General features: G+C 42.8%; 1 protein-coding gene across 2 annotated transcripts in view; it reads left to right on the forward strand.

The window, feature by feature from the left end:
• Positions 1-8,420: 8,420 nt before the first annotated feature.
• LOC139375267 (RAC-alpha serine/threonine-protein kinase-like) overlaps positions 8,421-15,282 on the forward strand; it is a 37,611-nt gene continuing 30,749 nt past the window's right edge. The window contains exons 1-2 of one of the 2 annotated variants that reach the window (XM_071116882.1): positions 8,588-8,752; positions 13,103-13,221. The gene's annotated coding sequence lies outside the window, so the exon portion shown is untranslated. Of the gene's footprint in view, positions 8,753-13,102; positions 13,222-15,282 lie in introns of both variants that reach the window. The other variant, XM_071116881.1, reaches the window with a different exon arrangement.

The raw sequence follows: 15,282 nt of genomic DNA on the forward strand, positions 1-15,282 counted from the left end.
CACCTCTCTGCAATCATCAATGGCATTCTCCCTCTGACCCACTCTTCGCTCAGATAGACAAAGGCCCTGCATTCCTCTGCAGTCTGACTGCCAGGCCTAGCCAGGTCCAATTTAAGCATATCACTCATTCCCCCTGGACCAATGGGCTCATCAGGGGGCTGGTCATGAATGATAATTCACAGGTTTTATGCATTTTAATTGTTACTATTTATATCAAACAATTTGTTCTACTGGTTTCCCCCCAATGTATTAAATTGTTTCTAGAATAACATTAATATGACAACTGTGGTTTTGTTACAGAGTTGAATGTATGAAATGTCATACTTTCTCTTCATCTAAGCCTTTGACATAATAAGCTGAACACTTTTATACACCTATACATACAGTACCAGTCAAAAGTTTGGACACCTACTCATTCAAGGGTATTTCTTTATTTGTACTATTTTTTACATTGTCGAATAATAGTGAAGACATCAAAACTATTAAATAACACATATGGAATCAAGTAGTAACCAAATAATTGTTAAACAAATCAATATATATTTAAGATTCTTCAAAGTAGCCACCCTTTGCCTTGATGACAGCTTTACACACTCTTGGCATTCTCTTAACCAGCTTCATCTGGAATGCTTTTCCAACAGTCTTGAATGAGTTCCTACATATGCTGAGCACTTGTTGGCTGCTTTTTCTTCACTCTACGGTCCAACTCCTCCCAAACCATCTCAATTGGGTTGAGGTCGGGTGATTGTGGAGTCCAGGTCATTTGATGCAGCACTCCATCACACTCCTTCTTGGTCAAATAGCCATTTACACAGCCTGGAGGTGTGTTGAGTCATTATCCTGTTGAAAAACAAATGATAGTACCACTAAGCACAAACCAGATGGGATGGCGTATCGCTGCAGAATGCTGTGGTAGCCATGCTGGTTAAGTGTGCCTTGAATTCTAAATAAATCACAGACAGTGTCACCAGCAAAGCACCCCCACGCTATCTGTTAATTGAAATGAATTCCAGGTGACTGCCTCATGAAGCTGGTTGAGCGAATGCCGAGAGTGTGCAAAGCTGTCATCAAGGCAAATGGTGGCTACTTTGAAGAATCTCAAATAGAAAATACATTTTGATTTGTTTAACACTTTTTTTGGTTACTACATGATTCCATATGTGTTAATTCATAGTTTTGATGTCTTCACTATAATGTAGAAAATAATAAAAAATAAAGAAATCAGGTCTTTTTTTACATTATCTCAGATGTTGAATACAGTTTTCAAACCATTCCAAACCAAGTAATGTAGCACCAAACAGATGAAAAGCTAAGCACCGTTAGAGCAAAAGTATTTGAGTAAATACCTATACAGAAACACAAAGAGACAATGTGAGATGGCAGTACACTGTCTGCTTTTCTCTGCCCTGTGTGGTGTTTATGATCAAATAGAGAGGAAAAGCGAGACAGGCTGTGAAGAAGTAGGATGTATGCTTGTCTGGTAGTAGAGACTGAGGCAAAGAACTTAACATGGTCTTTTGACCTTATTATAGAAAGATCAGTTACATCCCAGGGTGCACAACTTCACTACTTTCCACTGGGACAAAGTTTCAAACCAGGGAGGACGGGGTCATCACCTAAAACATCAACAGCAGGTTATTGGTGGAGAAAAAGGGGGAGGAAGGCTTGTAAGAATTCGCAGACGAGTAGGTAAACCGCCAATACCCTCCGTATTATTGGCCAACATGTAATCATTGGAAAACAAACTGGACGATCTACGATTAAGGCTATCCTAACAAAGGCGTATTAAAAACTATAATATCTTATATTTCACCGAGACGTGGCTAAACAACGACACGCAAAATATAGAGCTGGCTGGCTTCTCCGTGTATCGGCAGGACAGAACAGCTACATCTGGTAAAAATTAGGGGCAGGGGTGTGTTTATTTGTCAATAACTGCTGGTGCGCGATGTCTAATATTAAAGAAGTCTCGAGGTATTGAGGTAGAATACCTCATCAAAAACTGTAGACCACACTATCTACCAAGAGAGTTCTCATCTATATTATTCGTAGCCGTCTATTTACCACCACAAACCAATGTTGGCACTAAGAACGCACTCAACGAGCTGTATAAGGCCATAAGCAAACAAGAAAATGCTCATCCAGAAGCGGTGCGCCAAGTGGTCGGGGACATTAATGCAGCCAAATTTAAATCCGTTTTACTTCATTTCTACCAGCATGTCACATGTGCAACCAGAGAAAAAAAACTCTAGACCACCTTTACTCCACACACAGAGATGCATACAAAGCTCTCCCTCGCCCTCCATTTGGCAAATCTGACCATAATTCCATCCTCCTGATTCCTGCTTACAAGCAAAAAGTAAAGCAGGAAGTACAAGCGGCTCGCTCAATACGGAAGTGATCAGATGACGCGGATGCCACACTACAGGACTGTTTTGCTAGCACAGACTGGAATATGTTCCGGGATTCATACAATGGCATTGAGGAGTATACCACCTCAGTCACCGGCTTCATCAATAAGTGCATCGACGACGTCGTCACCACAGTGACCGTACGTACATATCCCAACTAGAAGCCATGGATTACAGGCAACATCCACACCGAGCTAAAGGCTAGAGCTGCCGCTTTCAAGTAGCGGGACACTAATCCGGACGCCTATAAGAAATCCCGCTATGCCTTCAGATGAACCATCAAACAGGCAAAGCGTCAATACAGGACTAAGATGGAATCCTACTACACCAGCTCTGATGCTCGTCGGATGTGGCAGGGCTTGAAAACTATTACGGACTACAAAGGGAAACCCAGCCTCGAGCTGCCCCGTGACGTGGGCCTTCCAGACGAGCTAAATGCCTTTTATGCTCGCTTTGAGGCAAGCAATACTGAAGCACGCATGAGAGCACCAGCTGTTCTGGAAGACTGTGTAATCATGCTCTCCGTAGCCGATGTGAGAAAGACCTTTAACAGATCAACATTCACAAAGCCCCGGGGCCAGACAGATTACCAGGACATGTACTCAAAGCATGCACGGACCTACTTGCAAGTGTCTTCACTGACATTTTCAACCTCTCCCTGACCGAGTCTGTAATACCGACATGTTTCAAACAGACCACCATAGACCCTGTGCCCAAGAAAGCGAAGGTAACCTGCCTAAATGATTACCGCTGTCACGGATCCCCCCGGTACTGATGCTCATTCTGTTCACCAGTTCTGGAGGTCCATGTCACCGGCTTTCCAGGCTTCACTGAACGGTATTCATTATCATCAATCCCGGACTGTCTTGTCTGATTACACACACCTGGTTCCCATTTCCCCTGATTATTATGTCTTTGTCGGTTATTGTCGGTTATTGTTCCCATATCCGTTGGTCGTGTGAGTACCTATGCGTTGGTGCAGCTGTTATTCTGCGTGCTTTATATATTGTGTATTACGGGTATTATCCCATGTTGTTCACCGAGGTTTCCCCTCACTCTTTTGTTTGGGTACAGCCCAGTGTTTTTGTATACGTGTTTGTTTTGGGTGTATTAAAAACTCCTGTTGTGTATTCCTGCGCCTGTCTCCAAATCCTTTATACCAGCATGACAACCGCCATATAGCACTCACGTCAGTAGCCATGAAGTGCTTTGAAAGGCTGGTCATGGCTCACATCAACACCATCATGCCGGAAACCCTAGTCTTACTCCAATTCGCATACCCACCCCAACAGATCCACAGATGATGCAATCTCAATGGCACTCCACACTGCCCTTTCCCACCTGGACAAAAGGAACACCTATGTGAGAATGCTGTTCATTGACTACAGCTCAGCGTTCAACACTATAGTACCCACGAAGCTCATCACTTCAACTGGATCCTGCACTTCCTGATGGGCTGCCCCCAGGTGGTAGGGGTAGGCAACAGCACATCTTCCACGCTGATCCTCAACACTGGGGACCCTCAGGGGTGCGTCCCCTCCTGTACTCCCTGTTCACCCACGTCTGCGTGGCCAAGCACGGCTCCAACACCATCATTAAGTTTGCTGACGACACAACAGTGGTAGGCCTGATCACCGACAATGATGAAACAGTCCATTGGGAGGAGGTCAGAGACCTGGCTGTGTGGTGCCAGGACAACAACCTCTCCCTCAATGTGAGCAAGACAAAGGAGCTAATCGTAGACTATAGGAAAAGGAAGGCTGGACATGCCCCCATTAACATCGAGTTTCAAGTTCCTTGGTGTCCACATCTCCAACAAAACTATCATGGTCCAAACATACCAAGACAGTCTTGAAGAGGACATGACAACACCTTTTCCCCATCAGGAGACTGAAAACATTTTGGCATGTGTCCCCAGATCCTCAAAAAGTTCTACAGCTACACCATCGAGAGCATTCTGACCGGTTGCATCACCGCCTGGTATGGCAACTGCTCGGCATCTGACCGTAAGGCGCTACAGAGGGTAGTGCGTACAGCACAGTACCTCACTGGGGCCAAGCTTTCTGACATTCAAGACCTATATACTAAATAGGCGGTGTCAGAGGAAGACCCAAAAAAACTGTCAAAGACTCCAGTCACCCAAGTCATAGACTGTTCTCTCTGCTACCGCACGGCAAGTGGTACCAGAGTGTCAATTCTAGGACCAAAAGGCTCCTAAACAGTTTCTACCTCCAAGCCATTAGACTGCTGAATACTGCTGCTACTTGGTGTTTATTATCTCCAGATAGTCACTTTACAAATGACCTTGACTAACCTGCACCCCCGCACTTTGACTCGGTACCGGTACCCCCTTTATATAGCCTCGTTATTGTTATGTCATTTTCTTGTGTTACTTTAGTATTATATAATTTTTTTTTTACTTTAGTGTATTTAGTAAATATTTTCTTAACTATATAATGAGATGCATTGTTGGTTAAGGGCTTGAAAGTAAGCATTTCACAGTAAGGTGCATTCGGCGCATGTGACAAATAAAATATGATTTGATTTGGCCACAGTCGGTCAGCCCTGTTTCTATTATGTGGAGTAGCATGGAAGTATGAGTTGTGAAGAGCTCATTTACAGTACAAGTGACAATGAGAGGAAATGGCACAGAACTGGAGGGAGGAGGCAGTGGGTCAATATATCTTTCATCAAGGGGAAGGATTTCCAGCAGCCCCATGCTCCTCCACCCCCCTGCCGTTGTGATATTACTCAATTATTACACAACCTTTCACCAAGTCTCTGTCAAAACAGTGGTGTTATTAGGGACAGCACAATAACATGCCCAATCTTAAACATACAGTGCATTCGGAAAGTATTCAGACCTCTTGACTTTTTCCACATTTTGTTACGTTACAGCCTTATTCTAAAATGGATTAAATCTACATCAATCTACACACAGCACCTCATAATGACAAAGTGAAAACAGGTTTTTAGAAGATTTTTTTTCTTCAAAATGATTTTAAAAATAAAAAAAATAAAAAAAATAACTTATTAAACTATTCAGACCCTTTGCTATGAGACTCGAAATTGAGGTCAGGTGCATCCTGTTTCCATTGATCATCCTTGAGATGTTTCTAAACTTGATTGGAGTCAAACTGTGGTAAATTAAATTGATTGGACATGATTTGGAAAGACAGGATTGTGTCGGGGCACAGATCTGAGGAGGGGTACCAAAACATTTCTGCAGCATTGAAGGTCCCCAAGAACACAGTGGCCTCCATCTTTCTTGAATGGAAGAAGTTTGGAACCACCAAGACTCTTCCTAGAGCTGGCCGCCCGACCAAACCGAGTAATCGGGGGAGAAGGGCCTTGGTCAGGGAGGTGGCAAAGCTCTAGAGTTCCTCTGTGGAGATGGGAGAACCTTCCAGAAGGACAACAATCTCTGCAGCACTCCACCAATCAGGCCTTTATGGTAGAGTTTCCAGACGGAAGCCACTCCTCAGTAAAAGGCACATGACAGCCCACTTGGAGTTTGCCAAAAGGCACCTAAAGAACTCTCAGACCAAGAGAAACAAGATTCTCTGGTCTGATGAAACCAAGATTGAACTCTTTGGCCTGAATGCCAAGCGGCACGTCTGGAGGAAATCTGGCACCATCCCTACAGTGAAGCATGGTGGTGGCAACATCATGCTGTGGGGATGTTTTTCAGCGACAGGGACTGGGAGACTAGTCAGGATTGAGGGAAAGATGAACAGAGCAAAGTACAGAGAGATCCTTGATGAAAACCTGCTCCAGAACGCTCAGGGCCTCAGACTGGGGTGAAGGTTCACCGTCCAACAGGACAACAACCCTAAGCACACAACCGAGACAACGCGGAATGGCTTCCGGACAATCTCTGAATGTCATTGAGTGTCTCAGCCAGAGCCCGGACTTGAACCCGATCAACCATCTCTGTAGAGATCTGAAAATAGCTGTGCAGCCACGCTCCCCATCGCACCTGACAAGGCTTGAGTGGATCTACAGAGAAGAATGGGAAAAACACCCCAAATATTGGTGTGCCAAACCTGTAACGTCATTCCCAAGACGACTCAAGGATGCTGTGGTCAATGCCTAAGGTGCTGTAACAAAGTACTGAGTAAAGGGTCTGAATACTTATGTAAATGTAATATTTAAGTTTTCTAAAAAACTATTTTTGCATTGTCATTATGGAGTATTGTGTGTAGATTGAAGAGGGGAAAAAAATGTTTTCATCAATTTTAGAATAAGGGTGTAACGTAACAAAATGTGGAAAAAGTCAAGGTGTCTGAATAATTTCTGAATACACTGTAGGATTGGTAGTAGCATACGCAGCAAGACATTACTTTCCTTGGAACCTCTGCCTTTGTACATTCATAACAAACATGTGGTGCAAATATGACATACATTCTGATTGGATCAGCAGGTTATGATATTTGTTCAGTTACATGTAATCTGATTACAAAAAACTAACTGTAATCAGTTATGTTACATGCAAAAATGTTGTAATCAGATTACAGATACTTAAAAAAAAACTTGAGTATTACTTCTTGGAATACTTTTAAATTCAGAAAGGATGTTTGCAAGAAAAAAATACTTTCACACCTTTCACCTTGTTTTCTCAATGAGATTCAATTTACATTTGAAAAAAGGTAAAAGTTTAAGTTTGTTCTGACCACAAATCAGAACAATGATGACACAGCAAATGCTTTGATGGATCCTTTTTGCCTTTTTCTAATGCCTCTTAAGGGGAAAGTAATCCAAAGAAACTGAAAGTAATCAGATGACGTTAATTGAATTTGGGTAATCCAAAAGTTACATTACTGATGACAATTTTGGACAGGTAACTAGTAACTGTAATGGATTACATTTAGAAAGTAACCTACCCAACCCTGCAGACAGAACATCTATTGGTTTTACTTTTCTCATTACTTATGGACTACAAGCATTCTGTAGACTAGGCCATACATTCATTTAATTTTTTATTTAACCTATATTTAACTAGGCAAGTCAGTTAAGAACAAATTATTATTTACAATGACGGCCTACCAAAAGGCAAAAGGCCTCCTGCGGGGACGAGGGCTGGGATTAAAAATAAATAATCTGCATATAAATGGATGAAAGAGCTTCCTACTGCCTGAGCTATGTTGTTGATGTAAATTGAGAAGAGCGTGGGGCCTAGGTTCGAGCCTTGGGGTACTCCCTTGGTGACAGGCAGTGGCTGAGACAACAGATGTTCTGACTTTATACATTGCACTCCTAGTTATTAAACCAGGCCAAAGTCCCCTCAGAGACACCAATAATGGAAGAATGGAAGAATGGAATGGTCTACCATGTTAAAAAAGGTCAATAAAAATAGCAGCACAACATTGCTTAGATTCAAGGGCAATGGTGACATCACTGGGGATCTTATAGGTTTCAGTGATATATCCATAACCTGAGCGGAAACCTGATTGCATACCAGAGAGAGTACTATAGACATCAAGAAAGCCAGTCAGTTGATTATTGACACGTTTTTCCAACACTTTTGATAAACAGGGCAAAATTGAAATAGGCCCAGATCAGCTTGATCTCCCCTTTAAATAAAGGACAAACCGTGGCTGCCTTCCAAGCAATGGGAATCTCCCCAGAAAGGATAGACAGGTTAAAAAGGTCAGAGATAGGCTTGGCGATGATAGGCGCAGCAACCTTAAAGAAGAAAGGGTATAAACCATCTGACCCAGATGTTTTTTGGGGGTCAAGATTACATCAGCTAATCAACATGATTACAGGTGAAATGATGTGAAGATGAACTCAAACAAACCATATTTTTAATGGGATGGTTTTGATGGCTCATCCTACATAAAAAAACATTTTACCTTTATTTAACTAGACAAGTCAGTTAAAGAACAAATTCTTATTTTCAATGACGACCTAGGAACAGTGGGTTAACTGCCTGTTCAGGAGCAGAACGACAGATTTGTACCTTGTCAGCTCGGGGGTTTGAACTTGCAAACTTTCGGTTACTAGTCCAACGCTCTAACCACTAGGCTACCCTGCCGCCCCATAAAATGATTTATTTATTATGAAAAAATATATAGATAAAACATATGTCTGGAATCTTTATCCGCCTCTGTGTGTAGCCGCCTCTCTGGATCGCAAACAGTTCAATCGGCGCTAGGACCTAGGAGATGCCACAGAAGCGTTGCAGACAGAACGTTTGGGAGGTGTTGTAGAAGAAAGGCAAAAGAAACCGAGTAAATGAGAGCACTTTTTGTACAGATTATTGAAGGATTTATCAGCTAAATAAATCGCCGAAACAGCTCATTATAATGCAACGGACACACTATTGAAATCCTGTCCAGGTAAAGGCCTGCATTTTGTTTTTCGTGTTGACCTAGGTCGATTGCTGCTAGAGCGGTTAGATCCCATTGTATAAAATAGGATGCGGTTATTCTCACTCAAACTGCCTTGCTAGGCCCCATATCCAGACTAAAATGAAGTGCATTCCTGACATCAGTTTATTCTCGGGTATATGTATGTTTACGGAAGAAGTTAGTTAAGTGTCCAAACTTTAACATTAGCAGAGACTGTGCCTCATAAACAAAAATAAAATATCGTATAACATTGTCATTTACTGACTATGCTTTTGAATTTGACACAATGTCCGCCTTTGAGACAGCCTACAGGCCGAACATGTTTATGTCGTTTTTACTGTACATTACTTTCATACAATTATAAGTCACCTATAGGAACGAACTATACGTTTTAGAAATGAACTTTATGGACATATAAATGCATTTGCAACGCGTCTTAAAAACAAACTATGTTGTGATCTTGCGGGTGGCCAGTTCAACACTACAACTCACTCATTAATTTATCTGCACGTTCGTCAACAAGACAATTGATTTTGTTTTCTGATATGTTCTTGTTTGTCTGTATGTCACACAAGATGAAACATCTTTTACTGGCTTCATTCAAAATTCCACGACTTCTAAACCGAATATTTTACGTTTTGATTATCTGAAGGTAGGCAGTCACGTTGTTGCATTGTTGTTACAGTGTAGCAATGACGGAAACAGAAATTGATACAAAGTATCCACCTTTTGCTTTGTTATGGTGTGTGGCCCAACCTGGTCCGTTCTGTCAGGCGAATACATGTATTGTATAGTAGATCTACAGTTGATGACTTTTGAAAGCATACTTCCTTTATTCTTGGATGACAGTTGTATGCTCTCTGGGACATGCCTCAGTAATTTTCCTTTATTTCCCATTAGCACAATTATCCTTGAATAAGCATCCCCCAAATCCCCTAACATTCAATCCCCACTGTGCTCCCTATTTTCCATCTTTTAGATGTCATTTTTCATAACATATTTTACATTTTGACTAAATGATGAATACTCTTATGATTCACTGTACGCTTAAAAAAAAGTTTTGGGTAGTCATTTTCAATATTTTTTGTTGTTGTAATGTGTGCATTTAAAGTAACTCTCACACTGAACAGTAGTCATCCCCAAGCATGTTGTGTGCCATGCATGTCTTAAATGTGATAATTTGTTTTGAGTCATGAGGCCGACCATGACTAGCCACAGTCTGAATGTGAAAGGACCCAGGCAGGCAGCACAGCAGCAACATGTGACATTAGTCTGAGGGTGGTTAAGTGATGTTGTTACTGTTTGACTCACTCACCCTGTTCTTCCTGGGAGATGTTGACATCCTTGGCTCCCATTGGTATGGGAAAGGACTTTGAGTTCCTCTGGCCTTGTTGATGCAAATGTGCCACCGGTTGTATGCAGAATCTGAGGAATGCTGTTTGAAATCTGCCCTTACACAGTCAGGTGTATTGTGGCTAATCTGAGGGCTGTACGCCACAGGAGCTAGGAGACTTTATCAGTGTAATGGGTCCACACACTTCCTGGCCCTCCATGCACATCATATGACTGTCCTCTCCCTGCTCTCTCTGTGTCACAGTCATAGACAGCACTGCTTCCTCTGCTGCTGTCCATGTGGCTGCAAGCAAGTTGTTTACATTCTGAACTTCAAGCCCTCAAGTCAGAACCAATAGCATAGATGGAATTAGGGGATGACATGAACGGATACAAGATGTTGATGAAGTGTCACCAACAGTAATATTTTTGAAGAGGAGACTGGAGAACAATAGGAGGGTTTCTGCCAAGTTACACCATATAAAAGGTGCCTTTTCTATTCAAAACAGACTTTACCCAACTCTCTTTCTTAGTATGTGTAGATCCATTGGAATGGGCTTTCATTTTGTCTGTCTGTGAATTTGTATACAGTACCAGTCAAATGTTTGGACACACCTACTCATTCAAGGATTTTTCTTTATTTTTACTATTTTCTACATTGTAGAATAATAGTGAAGACATCAAAACTATGAAATAACACATATGGAATCATGTAGTAACTAACTAACTAAATATATTTTAGATTCTTCAAACCCTTTGTCTTGATGACAGCTTTGCACAGTCTTAGCTTTCTCTCAACCAGCTTCATGAGGAATGCTTTTCAAACTGTCTTGAAGTAGTTCCCACATATGTTTTCCTTCACTCTGCGGTCCAACTCATCCCAAACGATCTCAATTGGCTTGAGGTTGGGTGATTGTGTAGGCCAGGTCATTTGATGCAGCACCATGACTCTCCTTCTTGGTCAAATAGCATATACACATCCTGGAGGTGTGTTTTGGGTCATTGTCCTGTTGAAAAACAAATTAGTTCCCGAAGTCCCGGTTGGAGATTTCCCAGAATAAGCAGGAAATCTGTAATTCTCCAACCAGGATTTCTGGAAAACCAGGGAATTTATTGAAAGTTCCCAGAATTTTGCTACTCTAGAACCAACACATGCAGAGATAATCCGTTCACCTACTCTGCATCTCACAAAGACACAGCGGTTGGAACCAAAAATCTCAAATTTGGATTCATCAGACCAAAGGACAGATTTCCACCAGTCTGATGTCCATTGCTCATGTTTCTTGGCCCAAGCAAGTCTCTTCTTCTTATTGGTGTCCTTTAGTAGTGGTTTCTTTGAAGCAATTTGACCATGAAGGCCTGATTCACGCAGTCTCCTCTGAACAGTTGATGTTGAGATGTCTCACAGTTAACTCTAATTAACTTATCCTCTGCAGGTAACTCTGGGGCTTCCTTTCCTGTGACGGTCCTCATGAGAGCCAGTTTCATCATAGAGCTTGATGGTTTTTGTGACTGCACTTGAAGAAACTTGGAAATTTCTTGAAATTTTCCAGATTGACTGACCTTCATGTCTTAAAGTAACGATGGACTGTCGTTTCTCTTTGCTTATTTGAGCTGTTCTTGCCATAAAATGGACTTGGTCTTTTACCAAATAGGTCTTTCTTCTGTATACACCCCCTACCTTGTCACAATACAACTGATTGGCTCAAACGCATTAAGGTGGAAAGAAATTCCACAAATTAACTTTTAACAAGACACATCTGTTAATTGAAATGCATTCCAGGTGACTACCTCATGAAGGTGGTTGAGAGAATGCCAAGAGTGTGCAATTCTGTCGTCAAGGCAAAGGGTGGCTACTTTGAATAATCTCAATTATAAAATATATTTTGATTTGTTTAACATGTTTTTGGTTACTACGTGATTCCATGTGCTATTGCATAGTTTTGATGTCTTCACTATTATTCTACAATGTAAAATAAAGAAAATCCCTTGAAGTGAGTAGGTGTGTCCAAACTTTTTACTGGTACTGTATATTTGTGTATGCTAATGTTAGTTGCTTTATGCTCTTCTCTCTCCCTGTAATTGTGATTGTCCTGCTGGAACAGACACCAGGAATAAACTTGATTGTGTGTGGAGGCATGACTGGTCATTTGACCTGTCTACCTTTTTATTTGTACGTCTTGTTTGAAGGAAAATTGCATAGATGCATATTGGTATTACTATTTAGTAAACATTTCCTTTGATGCACAGTAGTATTGGGACACTGCTTACCTGCACCCTTCTACTAGGACTCCAAGACAAAGCCAATATAGGCACAGAGAATGGATTCACGTTGTTGATATAGAAGACAATACAACAAATGATATAGGTCAACCTGCTGCCTCCATACACAGCCTCTTTGCTTGAACCCAGCCAAGTCTCAAGACTAGTCTGGGATTATACCCAGTGGACTACATTAATCAACAAGTGTTTGTATGACTGGCTCTGTGTGTGGCTTCCATACTGCATGACACTGATTTGCATTGAGGGGGGCCCTGGAACGAGAGCCAGAATGATGAATGATTGAAAGTCAAGCAGGCAAGGCAGGCAGTCAGGAAGGGACAGCATGAGAGAGTGAAGCAGGCAGGTAAGGAAAGAGCGAGTGAAGCAGTCAGGCAGTGGCCCGGGCCCCTGGACCATGTGACCTGCTGTTATGGTACTAGGTTCATTCACTGGCTACAGTTCTGGCTGCGGCCCAGCTTTTCCACACAGCCCACAGTAGCGACGGCTCGGTCACATTAAACATCAACACTGTGTTGTGGCTCCAGAGCCGGACCTCGTGTGTGTGTGTGTGTGTGTGTGTCAAAGTCAGAGAGTGCATGCTGAGAGCACAGAGGCTTGGTTTGCGTTTGTGATCAAAGTTTGAATTGGTCTCAGTAGGGTATACACTGCTCTAGTGGACAGGCCTGCTCTCAGTCAGTTCTCCAGAGCTCATCTCTCTCTATCTCTCTCTCTCTACTGTGACAGGCCCAGCCACAGCCAGAGATGACTGGAGCACAACGCACTGCTGGCCCAGCCACAGCCAGAGAGGACTGGAGCACAATGTGCTGCTGCCAGTACTCAGAGCATGTGGGACCAACTGGCAGGTGTAATTTTCAATCTCTCCCTGACCGAGTCTGCAGTAACTACATGTTTCAATCAGACCACCATAGTCCCTGTGCCCAAGAAAGCGGAGGTAACCTGCCTAAATGACTACCGCCCCGTAGCACTCAAGTTGGTAGCCATGAAGTGCTTTGAAAGTCATGGCTCACATCAACACCATCATCCCGGAAACTCTAGATCCAATTCGCATACGGCTCCAATAGATCCACAGATGATGCAATCTCAATGGCACTCCACACTGGTCTTTCTCACCTGGACAAAAGGAACACCTATGTGAGAATGCTGTTCATTGACTACAGCTCAGTATGCAACACCATAGTGCCCTCAAAGCTCATCACTAAACTAAGGACTCTGGGATTAAACACCTCCCTCTGCAACTGGATCCTGGACTTCCTGACAGGCTGCCCCCAGGTGGTAAGGGTAGGCAACAACACATCTATCACGCTGATCCTCAACATGGGGGCCCCTCAGGGGTGCATGCTTAGTCCCCTCCTGTACTCCCTGTTCACCCACGACTGCGTGGCCAAGCACGACTCCAACACCATCATTAAGTTTGCTGACGACACATTAGTAGTAGGCCTGATCACCGACAACGATGAGACAGCCTATCGGGAGGAGGTCAGAGACCTGGCTGTGTGGTGCCAGAACAACAACCTCTCCCTCAACGTAAGCAAGACAAAGGAGCTTATCATGGACTACAGGAAAACAAACAAGCCCCCATTAACATTGATGGGGCTATAGTGGAGCGGATCGAGAGTTTCAAGTTCCTTGGTGTCCAAGGAACTTCATCAACAAACTATCCTGGTGCAAACACACCAAGACAGCCGTGAAGAGGGCACGACAACACCTTTTCCCCATCAGGAGACTGAAAAGATTTGTCATGGGTCCTCAGAACCTCAAAAAGTTCTAAAGCTGCATCATCGAGAGGATCCTGACTGGTTGCATCACCGCCTGGTATGGCAACTGCTCTGCATCTGACCGCAAGGCGCTACAGAGGGTAGTGCGTACGGCCCAATACATCACTGGGGTCAAGCTTCCTGACATCCAAGACATATAAACTAGGCGGTGTCAGAGGAAGGCCCATAAAATTGTCATAGACTCCAGCCACCCTAGTCATAGACTGTTCTCTCTGCTACCGCACGGCAAGCGGTACCGGAGCGCCAAGTCTAGGTACAAGAGGTGACTCCTTAACAGCTTCTACCCCCCAAGCCATAAGACTGCTGAACAATTAATCAAATGGCCACCCAGACTATTTACATTGATGACCCCCCCCCCCCCCTTTGTTTTTACACTGCTGCTACTCACTGTTTATTATCTATGCATAGTCACCTTACCCCTAGCTAAATGTACAAATTACCTCAACTAATATGTACCCCATGTACATTGACTCGGTACCGGTACCCCCTGTATTGTTATTGTTATTTTGTGTTACTTTTTATTACATTTTTTACTTTTTTTTATTTAGTAAATATTTTCTTAACTACATTTATTGAACTGCATTGTTGGTTAAGTGCCATTAAGTAAGCATTTCACGCTACGGTCTACACCTTTTGTATTCGGCGCATGTGTAAGACATTTCCAGGGAGTAAAAAGTGTTTCCAATTAATATGAGTTCACTCAACAATTTGTAAACACAATGGATGTTAAAGGCTCCTATCATGCTGGTTTAATGGGGGATGTATTAGGCCTGGGGCTCTAACTCCCAGCCTGTCAATAGCCACTGCTTCCTGTTGTTTTCCTCTGCAGTCACTGATGAGGTCACATTAACAGGCCTGTCTTGTGATGATGAGCTCTAGAGGATAAATTGATTTCAGTGGATGGTCAGAGATAGCCATCCGCACGCTGGTCACAGAACTTAGTCATTAGTTTTGAAGTGTTTGGCCCTGTGGTGAGTTTGTGGATACTGTCTTTAACTCTAGTTCCTCATTTAGGAGTGATGCCACATGCTCATACTGAACTTGAATAATACCCATCTGGTGTGTGGCACTATTTTCCACTGTCTGGACAGACCACAGAAGTATGGAACCAACGTGTTTCCAGTTTCC

Source organism: Oncorhynchus clarkii, chromosome 19, assembly GCF_045791955.1.
Source record: "Oncorhynchus clarkii lewisi isolate Uvic-CL-2024 chromosome 19, UVic_Ocla_1.0, whole genome shotgun sequence".
Lineage (NCBI taxonomy): Eukaryota > Metazoa > Chordata > Actinopteri > Salmoniformes > Salmonidae > Oncorhynchus > Oncorhynchus clarkii.